This window comes from Cervus canadensis, chromosome 25 (genome assembly GCF_019320065.1).
Source record: "Cervus canadensis isolate Bull #8, Minnesota chromosome 25, ASM1932006v1, whole genome shotgun sequence".
NCBI classification, from domain to species: domain Eukaryota; kingdom Metazoa; phylum Chordata; class Mammalia; order Artiodactyla; family Cervidae; genus Cervus; species Cervus canadensis.
In genome coordinates, this window is record NC_057410.1 from 25,705,444 (window position 1) to 25,716,313 (window position 10,870).

At 39.6% G+C, this 10,870-nt stretch overlaps 1 protein-coding gene across 1 annotated transcript in view; it reads left to right on the top strand.

Moving 5' to 3' along the window:
• Positions 1-10,870, top strand: part of LOC122427692 (tubulin alpha-1C chain) — a 1,128,437-nt gene that overhangs the window by 314,300 nt on the left and 803,267 nt on the right. The window lies entirely within an intron of this gene.

The window sequence follows — 10,870 nt, forward strand, 5'->3', positions numbered from 1 at the left end:
GGAGTCCAGAGCAGCTCCTGACCTCTCTTCTAGTTGCAGCTCCCTGTAACTGCCAGGTGACAGGTTCCAACTGACCTTCTTTCTTCCAATGACATCATCAGGTTGACTGGAAGAATGACTCCCTGTCATCTATCTGCTTGATTATCTAGCTTTTTATCCATATCCATCACCTAATATGTATTAACTTGGCCTACTGCTTTTTAAAAAATCATTAAATGTTATGCTCCCAAACTAATATTAATGGCTAAAAGTAGAAAAAAAATTAGAAAAAGTTATTTTCCCGAAGAGGTTTTTTAAAAAAATTACAACCAACCAATAACTAATGGGAATACATTTCAGTTTACACCAAGAGTCAGGGCTTAATCAATACTTTCACTGAAGATAATCATCATTACCAGAGGACTTTTTAAAACAAATGATTAAAATGGACACTGTTTCATGCCCAGGACTAGAACTTTGCCTGGTATAAAATAGGCACTTAATAAACATTTGTCAAATTAATGAATATGTAAGAAAAATATATATATGTGCAAATTACTCTTCCATGCTACTGAAACATTTAACAAATAAGGAATAAAACATTGTAAATTCAGTTCTCAGCAGTGCCATAGCCACTTAAAAACATGTCACCTGACACCCACCTGTTTTTTACATACTATCATTCCCTCACTATGGGCTTCTCTGATGGCTCAAGCTTATTCAAAGTTAATTCTTTCAATGTCTCATTCATGCAATGAACACTTATTGGTAACATTTAATGTTTCAGGCATGGAGCTAGATGCTAGAAATACAGAAGAGTGAGACCTAGTTCTGCCTTTGAGGTACTCACATCCTGCTTTATGGATTCCTATCTATACATCTGGCACTGGATTCCTTTAATCCCTTGTGATTTCAGAACATGTTATAGTTTACAAGTAACTTATTCATCCTTACAAACATGTTTGAGAGCTAGTTGAGGCTCAGAGTTATGAGATTTATCTAAAGTTACAGAGCTGGCCAGTACAAAATCAGGACCTCAACCTGCTTTTCTGATTCCCCGTCTGGGGTCCTTTCCTCTTTTTTCATTTCTCTCCCTCTCTACATTTTCTTTCTTTTAAAGATGATCATACTGAGAATTAAATCACAAATAGATGATCTAAATAAGCTAATTAAAAGATAGATTATAAGGTTCAATTAAGAAAAACCCAAGACTCAAACTATGTTCTGTCTACAAGAAACACGCTTTAAATAAAAAGACACACATAGGTTAAAAGAAGGAAAGAAATAAACTATGCCAATACTAGTCAAAAGAAAGTGACTACATCAATTTCAGATTTTATTTTATTTTTTACTTTTTGGCCATATGGCATGGCATGTGGGATCTTATTTCCCTGACCAGGGATTAAACTAGCACCTGCTACATTGGAAACTTGGAGTCTTAACCACTGGACCGCCAGGGAAGTCTCAATTTCATTTTAGAACAAGAAAGATTAGCAAAGTTAAAAAGGGAGGTGTCTTTTTTAAATCCATAAACTCCATGGTAGAGGTGTCAACTAACAAAAGTGATGTAATCCTATATATATTTGAACCTAATAACAGCTTTGATATACATGAAGCAAAAAACTTACATAAGTGAAAGGAGAAATGGATAAATCCACAATTTCTGTTAGAGACTTCAACGCTTCTTTTTCAGGAACTGGAAAAAGTAGAAAAAAATAAGCAAGGATATAGAGGTTTTCAAAAATACTATCAACCAACTTGACTCAGTTGACATTTATAGAACACACCACCCAACAACAGCAGGATGCTTTATTTCCAAACGCATATGGAATAATAATCCGGACCATAAAACAAGTACCAATAAGCTTAGGATTAGAATCATACAAAATCTGTTCTCAGATCACAATGGAATTAAACAATAAGCCAATAATTAAGAGATATCTGGGAAAATTCCCAAATGTTTACAAATTAAACAACATACTTCTATACAACTCATGAATCAAAGAAGAAATGACAAGGAGAATTATGAAATATTTTGAACTGAGTGAAAATGAAAACTTGACATATTAAAATTTGTAGGATGCTGCTAAAGCAGTGCTTAGAGTAAGAAACTAGATAAGTAATTACAGAGAAACTGAAGCAGAAGGGAATCATATGGATAAGAGTAAATAAATAAAACAAAACAAACAAATATAGAGAAAATCAATGCAATCACCCAAATATGGTTCTTTGAAAAGATTAATAAATTGATAAAGCTCTATCCAGCTTTTACCAGGGGAGAAAAAAGACATATTTACCAACATGAGGAATATAAAGGGGACATCACTACAGACTCTAAAGTGGGAAATAATGAGAGTATTATGAAAAAACTTTATGCCAATAAACTTGATAAATTAGATGAAATAGACAAATTCCTTGAAGGCTACAACCTATTAAAGCTCAATAAGAAAGCAAAACCCTGAAAAACCCTATATCTACTAAAGAAATTGTAATTAAAAACCTTTCCCTTAAGGAAGACTCCAGCCCCAGATAACTTCATTGGTAAATTTTGCCAAAGATTTAAGGAAAACATAATACAATTCTATATATACTCTTTGAGAAAGTTGAACAGTTATGGAATACTTCTCAAATCATTTTATGCAGTTAGCATTATCTTGCTACAAAAACAAGACAGAATATTATAAAAGCACAGACCTGATATAGACATAAAAGAAAATAAAATAGAAGCCCTTGACAGGAAAAAAATTATTTGCAAACCATGTATTTGGTAAAGACTTGTATCCAGAATATATAAAGAACCACTATTACTCAATTATAAAAAGGAAAACAATCCAGTTGTTAAATGGGTAGAAGATGTGAATAGACACATTACTGAAGATATTCAGGGGCTTCCCTGGTGGTCCAGTGGTTAAGAATTCACCTGCCAATGCAGAGGATAACATTTGATCCCTGGTCTAGGAAGATCCCTCAGGCCAAGGGGTTACTAAGCCTGTGTGCCACAACTACTGAGCCTGTGCTCCAGAGCCCAGGGACCACAACTACTGAAGTTCACACAAAGAGAAGCCATCCCCAATGAGAACTGCACCACAACAGAGTAGTCCCCGCTTGTTGCAACTAGAGAAAGGCTGCATGTAGCACAAGACCCAGCACAGCCAAAAATAAAGAAACAAATAAATCTTAAAAAAAAAGTTCTCAAAAGGTAAATAAGCAATAAAAAGATTCTCAACATCATTAGTCATTAGGGAAATACACAATTTGTTAACCCCAATAAAAACTGAGCACACTAACTGTTGAGGAGGATGTTGGAATGTGAAACCCTCATTTATTACTGGTGAGGATGTAAAATGGTATGTCCACTTTAGAAAGCTATTTGGCAGTTTTTAAAAAAAAATTTAAATATCTATTCCATACAATTCAGCAAGCCCATTCCTAAGTATTCACCCAAGAGAAATTAAAACATATTCATACAAAGACCTATACACAAATATTCATAAACAGCTCTATTTGTTATAGCTCAAAACTATAAGCAACCTAAATTTCCATCAACTGGTAAGTGGATAAACAATGAAACATACCACTTCATATTTTTAAAAAGGAATGAACTACTGATACATGCAACAACATGTATAACCTCAAAAGCTTTATACCAAGTGAAAGAAGGTAGACACAAACTACTACAAGCTATATAATTCCACTTATATGAAATTCTAGAAATGCAAAACTATTGTGACAGAAAGGAGGGTAGTTGATGCCAGGAGCCAGATGAGGGCGATGCAAATGACTGCAAAATGGAACAAAGAAGGTCTCTGAGGGAAGGAACTGTTTTATGTCATGATTAATTCACTGCACCCTACACTTCAAATTGGTGAATTTTATTATGGGTAAACTATATGTCAATAAAGCTGATTTTAAAAAAATTATTTATTTATTTGGCTGTACTGGGTCTAAGTTGCTGTGTGTGGGCTCTAGTTCCCTAATAACTAGGGATCAAACCCAGGCCCCTTGCGTTGGGAGTGCAGAGTCTTAGCCATTGGACCACAAGGGAAATCCCAAAGCGGACTTTTATATATTTTTTTAACTTTAAAAGTCATTTATTTTTGACTGCTCTGGGTCTTTGTTGCCACGCACAGCCTTTTTCTAGTTGTGGTGCATGGGCTTCTCATTGCAATGGCTTCTCTTGTCTCGGAGCCTGGGCTGTACAGGGTGTAGGCTCAATAAGGGCTTCAGAGACGTCCCCCAAATTGATTTTTAAAAATGTAATGTTTTATTGGAGAAAGAAATGGCAACCCACTCCAGTATTCTTGCCTGGAAAAGTCCATGGACAGAGGAGCCTGGTGGACTGAAGTCCATGGGATTACATGACTGAGCATGTGTGCATGAGGGTGGAGGGAGATGGGTTGGTAGCAATAAACTGGTAGAACTAAAAAAAAATAATAATAATAAAAAATAAAAATAAAAATGTAACATTCTATAATGTTCAAGGCTGTGGAGGGATTGCGTGCAGACAGCACAAAGGATTGGAAGTTAGTCAGGAGGGAATAAGGAAAGAACTCTCTTTTCTCAGGTGGCAAGTGTCCCCTATTTCATCCCCATTATCAGCGGGGCTGGGACACGCCCTCCTCCAAGCCCCTCTCCCATGCAGGCCAATAGCAGAACCTTCACCACAGTTCAAGGGTCACACTAGTTGATCACCAGCTCAAAAGAGACGTTTGCAAACCTTTAAAAAAAGCAGCTGGGGGCTTCCCTAGTGGCTCAGTGGTTAAGAATCCGCCTTGCCAATGCAGGAGACACCAGTTCGATCCCTGATCCGGGAAGATCCTACATGCCCAGGAGCAACCAAGCCCATGAACCACAGCTACTGAGCTTGTGCTCTAGAGCCTGGGAGCCGCAACTATTGAAGCCCACATGCCCTAGAGCCCTTACTCTGCAACAAGAGAAGCCACTGCGATGAGAAGCCTGTGCATCACAACTAGAGAGCAGTTCCCGTTTGCCACAACTAGAGAAGAGCCTGCACAGCAATGAAGACTCAGAACAGTCAAAATAAATAAAAATAAATAAATAAAATTATAAAAAAAAACCCAGCTGACCCCCTTCTGCAAGAAAAGCCTTTTGTAGAACAGACAGACACAAGCAATGTCTTATTAGAACACATTTGTAAGTTCAACTTCATATCTCTGTGTTATAAAATCATTCAATGTCAACAAGCCTGTTTTGACAAACCCAAAAATTTGAAATGTAGGACATTTGAGTGTTCATATTTTTAAACTACTGTTTTACAAATAGTTAAAAGATATTTAAAGTTTCTGGGTAAAAATGGTAGATTGAACACATGTATCTAATTTTGCTCTACTAAAAATACACTAAAACTATAGCAAAGGGTTTTGTTTTTTTAGGGCATAAATGCACAAAGACAGGAAAACAGGAAAGGAGACAACAGTGAAATACTTTAGGAAGCTAGATGAGTGGTTTCTGACAGAACAGAAAAGGATGAATCCTAGGACTGTAGTGTGGCAGCCATATGGCAAATGGAATGGGTTGTGCCAGACTACTGACCACCCCGAGAAGGCAGGCCTAAAGATGGGACTCCAGAGGTTCCCCGCAGTGAAGTTCTTGGAGACAAGTTCACTCAAGTACCTGAGCCCACAGAGCACAATTGCTTCTACCTGGGATTTTGGTAACCCATCCTTAATGTGAGCAGGCAACAAAGGATTATAAGAGCAAAGAATATATATGAAAGAAACCAAAATCACAGAAATTTAGAGAAAACAATTATGTGAAAGAAGAAAAATTAAACAAAAGGATCATTAATAGTGTCAGAGCTGTGTGCATGTGCTCAGTGGTGTCTGACTCTTTGAGACCTCATGGACTGTAGGCCACTGGGCTCCTCTGTCCATGGGATTTCCCAGGCAAGAACATTGGAGTGGGTTGCCATTTCCTTTTCCATCTGAATTATAGGAGTTGCAAAAAAAGAAATGAGAGAAAATGGAAGGGAAGAAATCACAAATGGGATGATTCAAGATTATTTCCCAGGGGACTTCTTGGTGGTCCATGGCTAAGATTCCATACTCCCAATGCAGAGGGCCTGGGTTTGATCCCTGGTTAGGGAACTAGATCCCACATGCCACATCTAAGAGTCAGCATGCCACAACTAAAGATCCCTTGTGCTGCAACTAAGACCTAGTGCAGTCAAATATATAAATAAATATAAAATTTTAAGAAAGATTATTTCCCAGAAGTCATTGAGTGCCCAGCACTACAAATAGCCTCTCCCGGACAAATCTGTCATTTCAGAAAACTGAAGACAAGAAGAGGTTCAGAGGGAGGGGGAAAGTCTCTTATGAAGGATAAGGAGTTAAAAGACTTCAGACATCTCAAGAGCAGTGATGGAAGCTAGAAAGTAATACCACAATGCCATCAAAATTTCAAAGAAATTCAGGTCCAGCCAAACAATACAGCAAGTGTCAGAACAGAATAATGGTAATGTCAAATGTGCAGTTTCCAAATAACTTACCTTCTCCTTTCTGAGGAAGCTTCTAGAAGATGGTCTCCTCAAGAGGGAATAAGTTAAAAAAGAGAAAGATATAGAAAATGGCAAATAAAAGACCTAACAAAGGAGAGAGGCAAAGAAAATGCCTACAGGGATGAGAAAGGAGATGCTAGGTGCAGCAAGGGGGTGGGAAGATAAACATATTGGAGCAGGTCAGAAGGCTCCAGATGTCATCAAGAAGATGAAATTGATAGGATATCTCCTGTATCTACACATTCTGAGAAGAGATTTAGGCAACTGTGGGAAGATTCTGAGGCAGATTTTGTGATAAACACATAGAAAACTAAACAAATGAAAAAAACTAGATAATTACTAATTCCAGGAAACATATAAAGTGCAGGAAAGGAAGAGTAATCAAAGTTTTCACAAGGCTCAATTGTGAATAGCATATGTAGTCACAGAATCATAAGAACTGAAAATTGAACTAACAAAAATCATCAAATTTAGTTTGGCAGATAGGAGATAAGAAGAAGGTATGAGCAGTGGGGAGAGAGGAAGGGGACTGAGTTAAATCCTCGATCCTGCCCCTATTATTTGTGGGGCCTTCGACAAGATTACAGATGGAGAATCACACACTACATATATTAATGTTATAAACTAAGGCAACACACTGTTAAAGAAAACACCTTCTAAACTCCTAACTTAACAAATATACTTTCCTAAGGACCTACCTAAAAGGCCAGGCTCTAAATTACAATTTTGGGAATCCTGAGTTCTACAGTAGAAAATAACAGCCCCTAGCCTCTGACTCTTGCCTGACCCCCTTCCTTTCTGCCCTTGCCTCTGCTCTGCAATGAGAGAGCCTCACAGAAGGTCCTGCGGACATCCCAGCTTGTGCTCATTTCTCTTGCTTGAATAGCTGCTCCCTGACTACCCCTCAGTCCTAGGAATGCCCATATTATCAGCATGGTCTCCCTGGGGAGGAAAGACCCAAGTAAGAAGCTGGTGCAGGCCCAGGAAGCAAGCTGGGCAGAGAGTCCCAGGGTCCCAGATATTCAGAGTATCATCTATTAGAGGGTAAATGGTAATCCAAGCCTATACCCCAACCAGTAACGCTGAAGAAGCTGAAGTTGAATGGTTCTATGAAGACCTACAAGACCTTTTAGAACTGACACCCAAAAAAGATGTCCTTTTCATTATAGGGGAGTGGAATGCAAAAGTAGGAAGTCAGGAAACACCTGGAGTAACAGGCAAATTTGGCCTTGGAGTACAGAATGAAGCAGGGCAAAGGCTAATAGAGTTTTGCCAAGAGAATGCAATGGTCATAGCAAACACCCTCTTCCAACAACAGAAGAGAAGACTCTACACATGGACATCACCAAATGGTCAACACCTAAATCAGATTGATTATATTCTTTGCAGCCAAAGATGAAGAAGCTCTATACAGTCAGCAAAAACAAGACCAGGAGCTGACTGTGGCTCAGATCATGAACTCCTTATTGCCAAATTCAGACTGAAGAAAGTAGGGAAAACCACTAGACCATTCAGGTATGACCTAAATCAAGTCCCCTATGATTATATAGTGGAAGTGAGAAATAGATTTAAGGGACTAGATCTTATAGACAGAGTGCCTGACGAACTATGGACAGAGGTTCGTGACATTGTACAGGAAACAGGGATTAAGACAATCCCCATGGAAAAGAAATGCAAAAAAGCAAAATGACTGTCTGAGGAGGCCTTACAAATAGCTGTGAAAAGAAGAGAAGTGAAAAGCAAAGGAGAAAAGGAAAGATATTCCCATCTGAATGCAGAATTCCAAAGAATAGCAAGGAGAGATAAGAAAGCCTTCCTCAGTGATCAGGGCAAAGAAATAGAGGCAAACAATAGAATGGGAAAGACTAGAGATCTCTTCAAGAAAATTAGAGATACCAAGGGAATATTCATGCAAAGATGGGCTTAATAAAGGACAATAATGGTATGGACCTAACAGAAGCAGAAGATATTAAGAAGAGGTGGCAAGAATACACAGAAGAACTGTACAAAAACGATCTTCACGACCCAGATAATCACGATGGTGTGATCACTCAACTAGAGCCAGACATCCTGGAATGTGAAGTCAGGTGGGCCTTAGAAAGCATCACTATGAACAAAGCTAGTGGAGGTGATGGAATTCCAGTTGAGCTATTTCAAATCCTGAAAGATGATGCTGTGAAAGTGCTGCACTCAATATGCCAGCAAATTTGGAAAACTCAGCAGTGGCCACAGGACTGGAAAAGGTCAGTTTTCATTCTAATCCCAAAGAAAGGCAATCCCCCAAAATGCTCAAACTACCACACAATTGCACTCATCTCATTCACAGTCTAGTAAAGTAATGCTCAAAATTCTCCAAGCCAGGCTTCAGCAATATGTGAACCATGAACTTCCAGATGTTCAAACTGGTTTTAGAATAGGCAGAAGAACCAGAGATCAAATTGCCAACATCTGCTGGATCATCCAAAAAGCAAGAGAGTTCCAGAAAAACATCTATTTCTGCTTTATTGACTATGCCAAAACCTTTGACTGTGATCACAATAAGCTGTGGAAAATTCTGAAGGAAATGGGAATACCAGACCATCTGACCTGTCTCTTGAGAACCCTGAATGCAGGTCAGGGAGCAACAGTTAGAACTGGACATGGAACAACAGACTGGTTCCAAATAGGAAAAGGAGTACATCAAGGCTGTATATTGTCACCCTGCTTATTTAACTTATATGCAGAGTATATCATGAGAAACGCTGGGCTGGAAGAAGCACAAGCTGGAATCAAGATTGCCAGGAGAAATATCAATAACCTCAGATATGCAGATGCACCACCCTTATGGCAGAAAGTGAAGAGGAACTAAAAAGCCTCTTGATGAAAGTGAAGGAGGAGAGTGAAATAGTTGACTTAAAGCTCAGTATAAAGAAAACTAAGATCATGGCATCTGGTCCCATCACTTCATGGGAAATAGATGGGGAGACAGTAGAAACAGTGTCAGACTTTATTTTGGGGGGCTCCAAAATCACTGCAGATGGTGATTGCAGCCATGAAATTAAAAGACACTTACTCCTTGGAAGGAAAGTTATGACCAACCTGGATAGCCTATTTAAAAGCAGAGACATTACTTTACCAACAAACGTCGGTCTAGTCAAGGCCATGGTTTTTCCAGTTGTCATGCATGGATGTGAGAGTTGGACAGTGAAGAAAGCTGAGCGCCGAAGAGTTGATGCTTTTGAACTGTGGTGTTGGAGAACACTCTTGAGAGTCCCTTGGATTGCAAGGAGATCCAACCAGTCTATCCTAAAGGGGATTAGTCCTGGGTGTTCATTGGATGCTGAAGCTGAAACTCCAATACTTTGGCCACCTCATGCGAAGACTTGACTCATTGGAAAAGACCCTGATGCTGGGAAGGATTGGGGGCAGGAGATGACAGAGGATGAGATGGCTGGATGGCATCACCGACTCAATGGACATGGGTTTGAGTAAACTCCGGGAGATGGTGATGGACAGGGAGGCCTGGCGTGCTGCGATTCATGGGGTTGCAAAGAGTCGGACACAACTGAGCGACTGAACTAAACTGAAGTGGGCTTTGGGTCTGGAGGAGGGCATGGCAACTCACTCCTGTATTCTTGCCTGGAGAATCACTTGGACAGAGGAGCCTGGCAGGCTACAGTCCATAGTGTTGCACAGAATCAGACACCACTGAAGCAACTTAGCACACAAGAACAGGCTTTGGGTAGGCACATCCCCTTGGATGCCTCACCCTGAGGGGAGAATACAGCTGGAGGAGGGTCAGAGGTATGAAGATAAATGCCAGAAGAAACAGTCTAAAAGAGCTGAATATGGCTGCTTCCCAGAAGGTAGAGATGATGGAAGAAAGCCTCTGCTGTGTCTATGTATTCTTAAAAATTATCTCATTAAAAAAAAACTGTACAAATAAAATATGATTGATAAAAGTTTATGGAGCCCCTGAACCATTCTGCTATGCCTAGAGGTCTCAATAATAATATTTGAAAGCAACAGGACTAGGCCCTCATTTGAGGCCATCTAGTATTACAATGGGAGAAGGAAATGGCAACCCACTCCAGTATTCTTGCCTGGAGAACCCCAGGGACAGAGGAGCCTGGTGGGCTGCCGTCTATGGGATTGCACAGAGTTGGACACGACTGAAGCGACTTAGCAGCAGCAGCAGCAGTATTACAATAACACACTGAGCGACTTCACTTTCACTTTTCACTTTCACGCATTGGAGAAAGAAATGGCAACCCACTCCAGTGTTCTTGCCTGGAGAATCCCAGAGATAGGGGAGCCTGGTGGGTTCCCATCTATGGGGTCCACAGAGTCGGACACGACTGAAGTGACTTAGCAGCAGCAGCAGCAGTATTA